The following is a 9,552-nucleotide window of genomic DNA, read 5'->3' as shown; positions in this document are numbered from 1 at the left end:
GTAAGCCTTGGAGAGAAACTGCAGGGGGAATTTTGCATGCTGGGAAGGCTCACCTGAGTTTAACACAGGCATTTGTTAATCTGGAGATGGGACCAAGACCCATTTGGATGAGATCGGTTTGGGCTCAGTTCCTGCTCCCTGTGGGAGCATCCCTGGATGAAAATTATATCAAGTTAGCAGCCATCTGGGGGCAAGAAATTTGAGAAAAAGAAAGAAAGCAACATGCCACAATATGCTTTTTTTCCTTTGGTAGAGACACATTCTTTCAGTTCCCAGCCTCGGATGGAGCTAGAGCTACTCACACAACCTTCAAGACCTGCTGCCTGAAAGAGAGATGAGCATGTGAAAATATCTGTTTTCAGGAATCTTTTTACATATCAACTGTTACTTATCTTTCATATTGTAAGTGTGTGTATGTTTTCATTGCAGATGTGACAGTGGCAGGAGCATAAGATTTCCAAAGGATTGTGCCTTTTACTTACTTAATTTTTTCAAGGATACATATCTGTTAAATTTTAAATTACCCAGTGTGGTGTTGCCTGCATACACATCTTTAGTTCACTGCACTTTCTAGCCCCTGTGATGTCATTGACTTCAGAGCCTTCTTTTGAAAAGAATCTGCTTTGTGCATAAAACCATTGACAGAACCTTCTCACATGCTCACAGGCAGTGCCTTCAAAGTGGTGAGTATTACAGATGATCCATCACCTTGCTCTCAACACTGTAGATAAGGCAATTGCAAAAGGTAGCATTTATTATAACAACAAAAATAAATTGTCCCTTGAAGGACAACAAACTCACGCCCCGCTTTGCACTACTCAAGACATTGCTTTAACATAGGACATTTGGCACAAAATACTAGATGTAAATAAAGGCCTATTTCTGCAGCAAGCTATGAAAACCCCATTAATTCCCCCATTCAGTGTCCTGCCCAGTTGCAGGAGCCTCCAGTCAGTCATTCTCCCAGGGCAGCAATAGCTGATCCTCCAGACCTTTAGATGTAATGCAAACATGAAAATTAACTGCTCACGTGAGTATCAGAAAAGAGGAGGAAAGAGGAAAGAGCATGAAGGAATAGAAGCAAGTTGACTCTAAACATCCAATAAAATCAATATACTTTCAGATGGCATTAAAGACGCAGGTCTGAACTGTCCTCTGTGTTCCTCTGTGAAATTTGGGGTACAGGTACCCTGAGCAGAGAAAGAATTTAATATATGGAATATGTGACATCAATGTGAAAAGGTGCAGAGCCAAGTTTTCTAAGGGACTAGAAAAAACTGCATTCAGGCTACAGAAATGTTTGTAGCATTCTACTAAGTTTTGTCAGTATTCTTCTGAATCCGAGCTGAGATGTCCCTGTTGGTTTGAATTTATTACCAATTCTATAATACAAACAGAAAATAAAAAAGAACACCTTTTATTGCCCAAACAGGCTTTTTTCCCCCCTCCTCTCATTTTGTTTTGGTTTTCCCCCTTTTGAAAGAAGTGCTGTGTACTGGTGCTTCACGATTTGGGTATTTGGGTATTATACTTTCCCTTTGTTTGTGTTCCTTCTGAGTTACTGCATTATCATATGTGCAGAAAAGTGCCACAAATTTAGTGTTCCTTAAAAATCATATGTTAAGACTGAAGACCAAACAGCCCATCCCAGCTGCTGGATGGCAGGCAGGGGTGTACACAGAGCTACTGACTCCACTGCCCAGGGTTGGGCTCTTTGCTTCTGGTTCCTGCAACATGGCCAGTTCTGAGATGCATTGAAGTTCCTGGCTGTAGGAACCAAAATGAACTTGAGATTTTACTTAAGAAAATTAAGTCAAATAATTTTAAGTCGTATTAGTATGGATAACCACACAGGAAATATAATGGTATTTTCTTCATGATTTAAAAATTCTTATCTGAATGCAGAAAATGCCTAAAGGACATTTGAAATTGAATTGAAATTTGAATCGAAATTGAATTTGAATTGAAAGGACCATAAATACTTCTGAGGCTCTGTCTTTCCAGTGCTTCATTCCAGCCAGCACCTGGCAATTGTTCTGCTAATTGAAACTCCGGAGGACACATGATTGTGCAAAACTCTATCATCATTCGTATTGATATTTTAATTTCTAGAAAGAGCAAGGACAGAAGAACTGTGGGCTTTGTACATTTGAATTGATACGTTTGTATGGCCAGATGTTGTGCGGAAACTTGGTTGCTCATGCTGTCATTTCCTGTTAATCCCATGCCCATTTCAGGCTATGTGACAGCACTAGTTGGCTTGAGTATAGGAACAAACAGCATTTTCAAATAAACTAAAACTGAAGTGGGATGAGCTGTGGATTCTTCTCTCCGTTACTGAGGCTTTAATATCAGCCATATTAGAAGGTGCACCCCCCCAAAAGTCTTTGACCTGTGACCTCTGGACCACATTTACCTTTTGTGACCTTTGACCTTTAGATGACCTTTGATTTCTTGGTGTCATTTGACCTCTTTTTGACCTTTTGGCCTCTCAGTGACCTTTGAACTCTTGGAGTCCTAGCACAGATGTCAAGGATGTGGTAGAACAGGGGCAGGGGAAGCCCAGCCCCACTGCTTCCCACAAGGCTGGAACTACTCTCCTACAGGCTGGAATATGGCAGAGGACTGAATTACTTAACACTCTTCTTTTTATGTCTCTGCTTATGTAAATTAAAAACTTTCAAACCCCAGTGCATAGGATTAGGCACCGAATCAGCTAATTAGATATAGATGGCAATTCTCAGGCTTTTTATGGCCTTGTGGGCACTTTTTTCAGTTGGGAAATCAGTGTGACTTATTTCACACACAGCTCCTCAAACATGGAAGGCATGTGGTATGAACTTTTAAACGTGGTGTTCCTTACCATTGCAGTGCCCATTGCAGAAAGAATGCTCTCCAAATTAAATTGCTTGAAATTCTGCTTTGATGGGAGGCTTTGTGCTTTTCTTTCCTTTGGAGAAAATGTCTGTATTTTAATAAGTCCTAATGAGGGAAAGGCTTTGCTTTTGGAGAGATACAAATGGAGGAATCTTTCTTTAAAGACATCTTGACATGGGTTTTTTTTCCATCTTTCAGTCTCTTTTTTGGAGTGGGGCAGCTTCTTTCGAAAACAAATTTCCCCTTTTTTGTTGCAGAGTCTGTCTCGTTTCAGAAGAGCTCTGGGAACAGCAACCTGGTAGCTAATCCCACAAGGAGTATCTGGGCAGGAACTCATCAGCTGCACAGAGCTGCATACACCAGGCCAGTTTGTTGCAACAACATATGACATTCTTTTTGGAGAGCCATGCTAGGTTTGTCCCTTGCTGCCACCAGGGATGTCCTGACCTTCCTCAGCTGCTGCCACTTGCCCCAGAGTACCAGAACTCAAGGTCCCACTGCTGTTGCCAGAGCTGCTGCTACACTGTGGCCAATAGTGTGGGGAGCAGGAGCGAGACAGCTTCGTTAAAAGGCTCCAGTTTATTCTTGTGGATATTATAACTTAGAGCTTAGACTTTCATTCTCTGAAGTAGAGGCACTGGAAACCTGATATGTTCTTCTTCTCTTACAAAATAAGCCCAGTAAAGAGTAACTCGGTTGGAAGACAAGTTTCCCCCAACTTTTCCTCTCAAGAGGCGCTAGTTTTATTTTGTTTATCCTTCTAACTAAGTGGAGTAACTTTTTTTGAAGAAAAATAAGATGGTTGAAGTTTAGGCCATATCTATTGCTGACGCTCCTTCCCACCTCCTTCTCCTGTCTTTTGGAAAATATGCCCACAGCCATCTCACACTTGACAACTCTCACCAGGTATGGCCTAAATGGTGCAAACTAATGCAGAAGAGATTAATTAACCAGAAATCAACTAACCAGCACCAAACAGTCACATAAACTCAATACATACATTCATGTTCTCCTCCTTCGCCTTCACTCTCTCTGCCAGCAGAGTGCTACTCAATCAGTGTGCTAAAATGCACCACCAAAAGTCTCCTTCCTGCTTGATGGGTATGAGTGCCTGTGGCAGCAAAATAAGCATTGTTGTATGTTTGATAATTCCTGAATATATCTGCATGCAAAGTTAACATGAGTTCCAGTCTAAGGCACCACTACCATAAAAGTCACTGAAACACTTCTTACCAGTTTCTAAGGTCATTCCTTAGATTTCACTACTCACTTGTTACTTCCTCCCAGTAAATTGAGAGATGGTAAATACTAAATGCAGGTAAGTTTCAGCAGTTCAAGTCATCGTGTGCATTTGTGGTTCATGCTCAAACACCAGGAAAAACACAGCACTTCCCAGCATACAAATAAGCTGACCTGAACAGACACACCTATTTCAGGCCCAGCTTTTACAGGATGGGGAGACTGTGCTACTTGCCAGAGCCAAACTCCCAACCTCCTCTGCATGCGCTGGTAAGGGATGTGCAGATGTGTGTCTTTATATGCCCATATATAGTTTAGTAAAACTTCCCCAACAGTAACTCCCCACATTTCCTAAAAACCAGCTGGATCATGCAATGAAGACCTGGGTGGGGAGCGTGGGCGTGAAGAGACAAAAACTTCTGACACCCCTTTTTCAAAAGCAAACCACTACAGAAACAAGGTAGTCAGAGGCTGCTGGATGCAGCCAAAGTGATCATAGTGAATCCAGTTCTACACCACAAAAAAAGGCCCCCTCAAACATGTCAGCATTGCAAGCCTGAAGGGGAAAGTGGCTGCAAGTGAAAACAAAACTGACTCACCTATTTTCCTTGTTTAGCATGAGAAAAAAAAAATCAGAAGATAAACAACTACAGTAACTCTTCAAAAGCAAACTGGTTTTAAAACACTCTGTTTTCTATCCACCTTCAGTAAAGTGGAATTATCAGCCAAACAAAATTTACTTCACTTTTGAAGTGGGATTTTTAAGCTTGTAGGAACCCTCAAAACAGGAAGAGGTCAGATGGGACCTGTGCAACAGATACAGACCACTACCTGAAAAAAGGCTGAATATTATGAATATTCCACCTTCCTTACAGCACCAGCAGGTTGGTACATGCTGGTTTTATTTAAGTAACTTTTATCCTTCTGGAAATCATACTGCAAAGTGTTGAAAGAGATCTTGAAAGAGAGAGATGCATACAAATAAACTGGATAATGCCTCCCCAGCACTTGGCAAACTTTCACGGATGAGTCATGCATTATGGCTGTGTCAATCCAGGCTTTGTGTTAGTGATGGTGTTAGATCCTACCCACTCCAGATTCCAGTCACAGGGGATGAAGCTCAGACATATAATGGTTGATGTACGTCCTCCACTGTACAATGCACACTTACTGGTATATAAAAGGAGGGCTGTTCCTATCCAAATGCTGAGAGAATAGCTGAACTGGGCATCCAAATGGGAGCATCAGGAGTAGGCATGAAGAGATGAGGAGCTGGATCCCAATCCAGCAAAATAAATATTTAGAGTGCAGTAAACCCTGAGAAATCTTGAAAGAAGAATTGCTGGGACTAGATGGTTGATGGATTTCAGACCTAACAGTCCAAACCCATGTAGCTGAGGCTGCAGATCGATGGGCTCCTTCAAAGTCATCAACATTTTCTGTTCTTAAGACCATGATGCCTCTTGTTACCATCGGCTGGAGAGGGTAGGAGGGTGTCAGCTCTTCTAAATGTGGATGGAGCCTCAGGCAAATCCCACCATACTAGGTTCACCTCACTTGTACAGCATCCATCTGCACATTGGAGCATCAGCCCCGAACACCTTCCCCTGATGTGGGGAGAAGGTAGGAAGTCTATGGGCACCACAGAGAAAAATAATGGACAATAGAGGACAACAACCAAGAAAATGGGAATCAGAGCAGGGTCACATCCTGCCAGCGTTGGCCTCCTACAAAGAAATAGTCAGAAGCCCCGAATCTGGAGACAAACAATTCAAAACTATTCCCTCATGATCTTCCTTCTGGTTTTTGGTACTGCTTGAGGACAAAAGAAGGGAAAATCACCACATTTAGACAAGGTGATACAGGACAACTAACTCATGCAAAATGTTGCAGCCTGGATGGTAGCCCACACACTTTAGAGATTAGCTGAAGCTCTGAAATGCAATTTGAGTAACTTCCTTTGATGTGCCATCTGGTGAATAATTTACTGGGAATGTCTTAATTACATCAAAGGTATCTATCAATGTGCTCAGATTTTCTCAGTGTTTAGGACTCTGCCTGTATATTGCACTCAAGGAACAGACATATTAGTACAGAATTAAACTTTACTGCAGTGCTTTCTCCCACAGTAATAAAAAGAATCTGCAGCATATTACCACTATGGCCTCAAGCACCAGATTTTGGAAGTGCAATATTTCACTATTACCTCAAAAAGGCTGCTACTCTACAACCAGCCTTGCTCATGTTTCCAAAAATTTATAAAAATAGAAACACATCTGTGGCATAAAAAAAGTTTAGAGGCATATTTCCCAATTGAGAGAACATATTGGCAGGGTACTCTAACATCAATCACATGGATTTAGACCTAGAGAAGACTTAGACTTTAGATTTAGTAGACAATGAAGAAATTTTGTACAGTGAGGGTGGTGAGACACTGGCCCAGGTTCCCAGAGAGGTGCAGGATGCCCCATCCCTGGAAACATTCAAGGTCAGGTTGGACAGGACTCTGAGCAACCCAATCTAGTTGAAGATGTCCCTGCTCACTGCAGGGAAGCTGGACTAGATGGCATTTAAGGGTCAAACCAAACTATTCTGTATTCCTCATACTCCAAATGGAAATCCCATTATTACTGCTCCCCTCCCTAAATAATGAGACTAAATTAGGGTCATATTTAAAAGAAATAATAATAAAAAACCAAACCAAGCAAAGAAAGAAACAAACAAAAAATCCACAAAACTTTCTGACTTCTAAATATATATTTATATAAACCCAGAAGCAAAGCTAAATGCATGAAACTGATACAGTAACGTGGCTGCTTCACACCAATCTGAGGTGGACACCAGTGTCTGATTCACGCTGCTATACTGCATTTATTCCTTGTATGCTTGTATAGTTACAAGGGTTATTAAGATGGTTTGAATAATTGCATGATCCAGTGTGAGGGTCCAAAACTGAATGCTTTATTTGACAAACTTATCAAGGTAACTAAACATGCTGATCAATGCTTTGATGTATTGACTTAGAATGAACTAATAACAAAATTCCACAGCCTTACTTTTAACACCACAAGTGAGAATTCATTTTAGCAAGAAGACTCTTTTTTCAAGGCAATGTGTAGCTTTTTATATACCTGAAATGAAAAGTATGATTATACATGTCAAAATAATTTGGGCTACAAAGCTGGGCATTATAAAGGCATATGAAGGAGTCATAGCTGTTTAAACGTGCCTGGATATCTTTATAGTCAGTTTTAAGAAGCATATGAAAGTCTTGCTATTCAATTCAACCTGTAAAAACTTTGCTTTGTTGGACCTGTTTTTGTTGCATAAACCTAGAAAACTCTTTAAATCCAATCTGTATGTAAACACAATGCCTTTTATAGCTTTCACACTGATGTGGTCTTGTTTGCAACTTTCTAGTCCTTTTGTATCTCTGCAGTTTGTCAGTGGTGTATGGTGTGTAAGGGTAAAAGCAATGAGGCAAATATGTGTTTAAAGTGGTAACTTATTAAAAGCAGATGCTGTGAGCTTTCTTGGTATAACCTGATTTGATTATTCGCATGAAATTGTGCATGAACCTTTATATGAATTATTAGGGAATCTTTTCTTTTGCTGAAACAATTAGAAAACACAGGCAAACGTTATCTTAACAGCAAACCAAAACTTAATATTATGTGTTACACTAAGAGGTTCTGCTGCAAACACAAAAGGCAAGGTATTCGGTGATTTTTACTTCACAGTTTCTGGTCTGTTGCTGCTTGTTCGAGTTCACGTTCCGTGTGGTTTTTGAAGTCGATTTCATTTCTCATTTGCAGATATCGCAGGAATGTGGTAACAGTTCTTTTCCTTTTTGCTGAAAGCAGCTTGCCTGTTCAAGCATACATTCAGGGTTCTGATTTGTGAGACAAACTTAGACTTTTCCGGTTAATAACCTTATAAATTTACAATTTCATCTTTGACTTTTATTTGTAGGAGTATCTTAGAGGATGACAATATAAAGGCAGCTTGTAGGAGATTTACTTGGTTTCTAAACTATCTTTGAGGAAGGTAGCCTTTTTTTTTCTTTCCCCAGAGGTTTTGGGTTTGCCCCCCCTCCACAAAGGGCTGGTTAGAAGCTAGCTACTGATAAGGAAACTGAGTGACGTAAGGGCTTTCTGGTTGCAGTGCCATTCTTCCCCCATCCTATAGGGTAGGGAAACTCAAAGCAAGAGAGAAGAGGTTTTAGGATTTCTGTCCTCTCCCTCCGGACTGCAAGGCGAGATAATTTCTTTCCCCAATCAGAAGGTTGCAAAGTTGCAGTTTTTGTGTGAAGCAGGAGGGTTCTACCTTTCCCTTTCCTCAGAACAGGGGCAGAAAACGAGAGAATCTACTTCTCCCGAGAAATTGACAGTTCAAATTTTTCTGATTATGTAGTTTTCTCTGGCCGGAGAGATCCAAATCTCTCACCTGGTTACTAGGCAACAAATTACTCTTATTGTGTGACTACTAACATCTTATCTCTTACTTTGCTAACGCTGTCTGTAGCAGGAGGGTTACCTTTTTTTTTCTTTTTTCTCCTAACAGAAACTGTTTCTGTAGGGGCTTGTTTTCCTTTTGCCAAAACTCTGGGTTTTTTTGTTTAATACGATATTTTGGCAGAAGGTTTTCACAGGGGCAAATTACTACCAAGACCGATGCATTTCACTACAACTTTTAGCACAAAGACCCATTCCCCGGGAGAACCCCTTAAAGCTTTTTGCATACCCGTTTTTAGTAAAGGCAATTCTTTGGTTTTAAGTTACCCATAAGTGATTAAAAGGACTGAAGAGTGAGAGATTTTGCTTTTCTTTCCTGATCACTTACGCACGGGAAATCCCCCCCGGGCTGGTCCCCCTTGCCGCCCTCACCCTCGGAGATGGAGAGGCAGGTCCGGGTCCGTGCTGGGTGGCTCGGAGTTGCTGAGGGAGCCGGTCTCGTAGTTCTCTTGGTCTGCAAGCGAGTTCGCGGGCTGGGCGGCGTGTCGGAGACGGCCTCATGTTGTTTAAGGAGGCATTTTATCGCTTCGTAAACTCTCTTTTGCTCTGAGGACACGTTTAGACCCCATTCCCTGAGCAGTTTTTGTTCTGGGCAGGTATTTCTCCCGTCTTTTTTGTTTCGGCGCTATTTGCTTACCCTGGTTCCTTAAAGCAGCCTTGTTTCGATCTAGAGGCTCTCTTACCTCCGGGCACTTACCCAGCGTTATTCCTGCAACCGCGTACCTCCTGTCCAGCAGAGAGGACCTGTACCGCTTTTCTTCCCGTTTGGTTGCGAACAGTCCTGAAGCAGGACCTCCTTTCCATCCTTGCCTCTATTCCCGTTCAGGCCCCATTTAAGACGGTTTCAATAATTTCTCGGGGGTGAGGGAAAACCCGGACTGGATTTGTCTGGAGTACGGAATGAGGAAAAACCCGGACTGGA

At 41.6% G+C, this 9,552-nt stretch overlaps 1 protein-coding gene across 1 annotated transcript in view; it reads right to left on the bottom strand.

The window, feature by feature from the left end:
• Positions 1–9,552, bottom strand: part of RTKN2 (rhotekin 2) — a 50,765-nt gene that overhangs the window by 40,089 nt on the left and 1,124 nt on the right. Inside the window, exon 2 of the mRNA XM_027694149.1 lies at positions 9,328–9,518. The gene's annotated coding sequence lies outside the window, so the exon portion shown is untranslated. The remainder of the gene's footprint in view (positions 1–9,327; positions 9,519–9,552) is intronic.

Source organism: Neopelma chrysocephalum, unplaced genomic scaffold (assembly GCF_003984885.1).
Source record: "Neopelma chrysocephalum unplaced genomic scaffold, ASM398488v2 Primary Assembly neopelma1_96, whole genome shotgun sequence".
Classification (NCBI taxonomy): Eukaryota; Metazoa; Chordata; class Aves; order Passeriformes; family Pipridae; genus Neopelma; species Neopelma chrysocephalum.
Note: the sequence above shows the minus strand (reverse complement) of the source record. Positions and strands in the feature narration are given on the sequence as shown.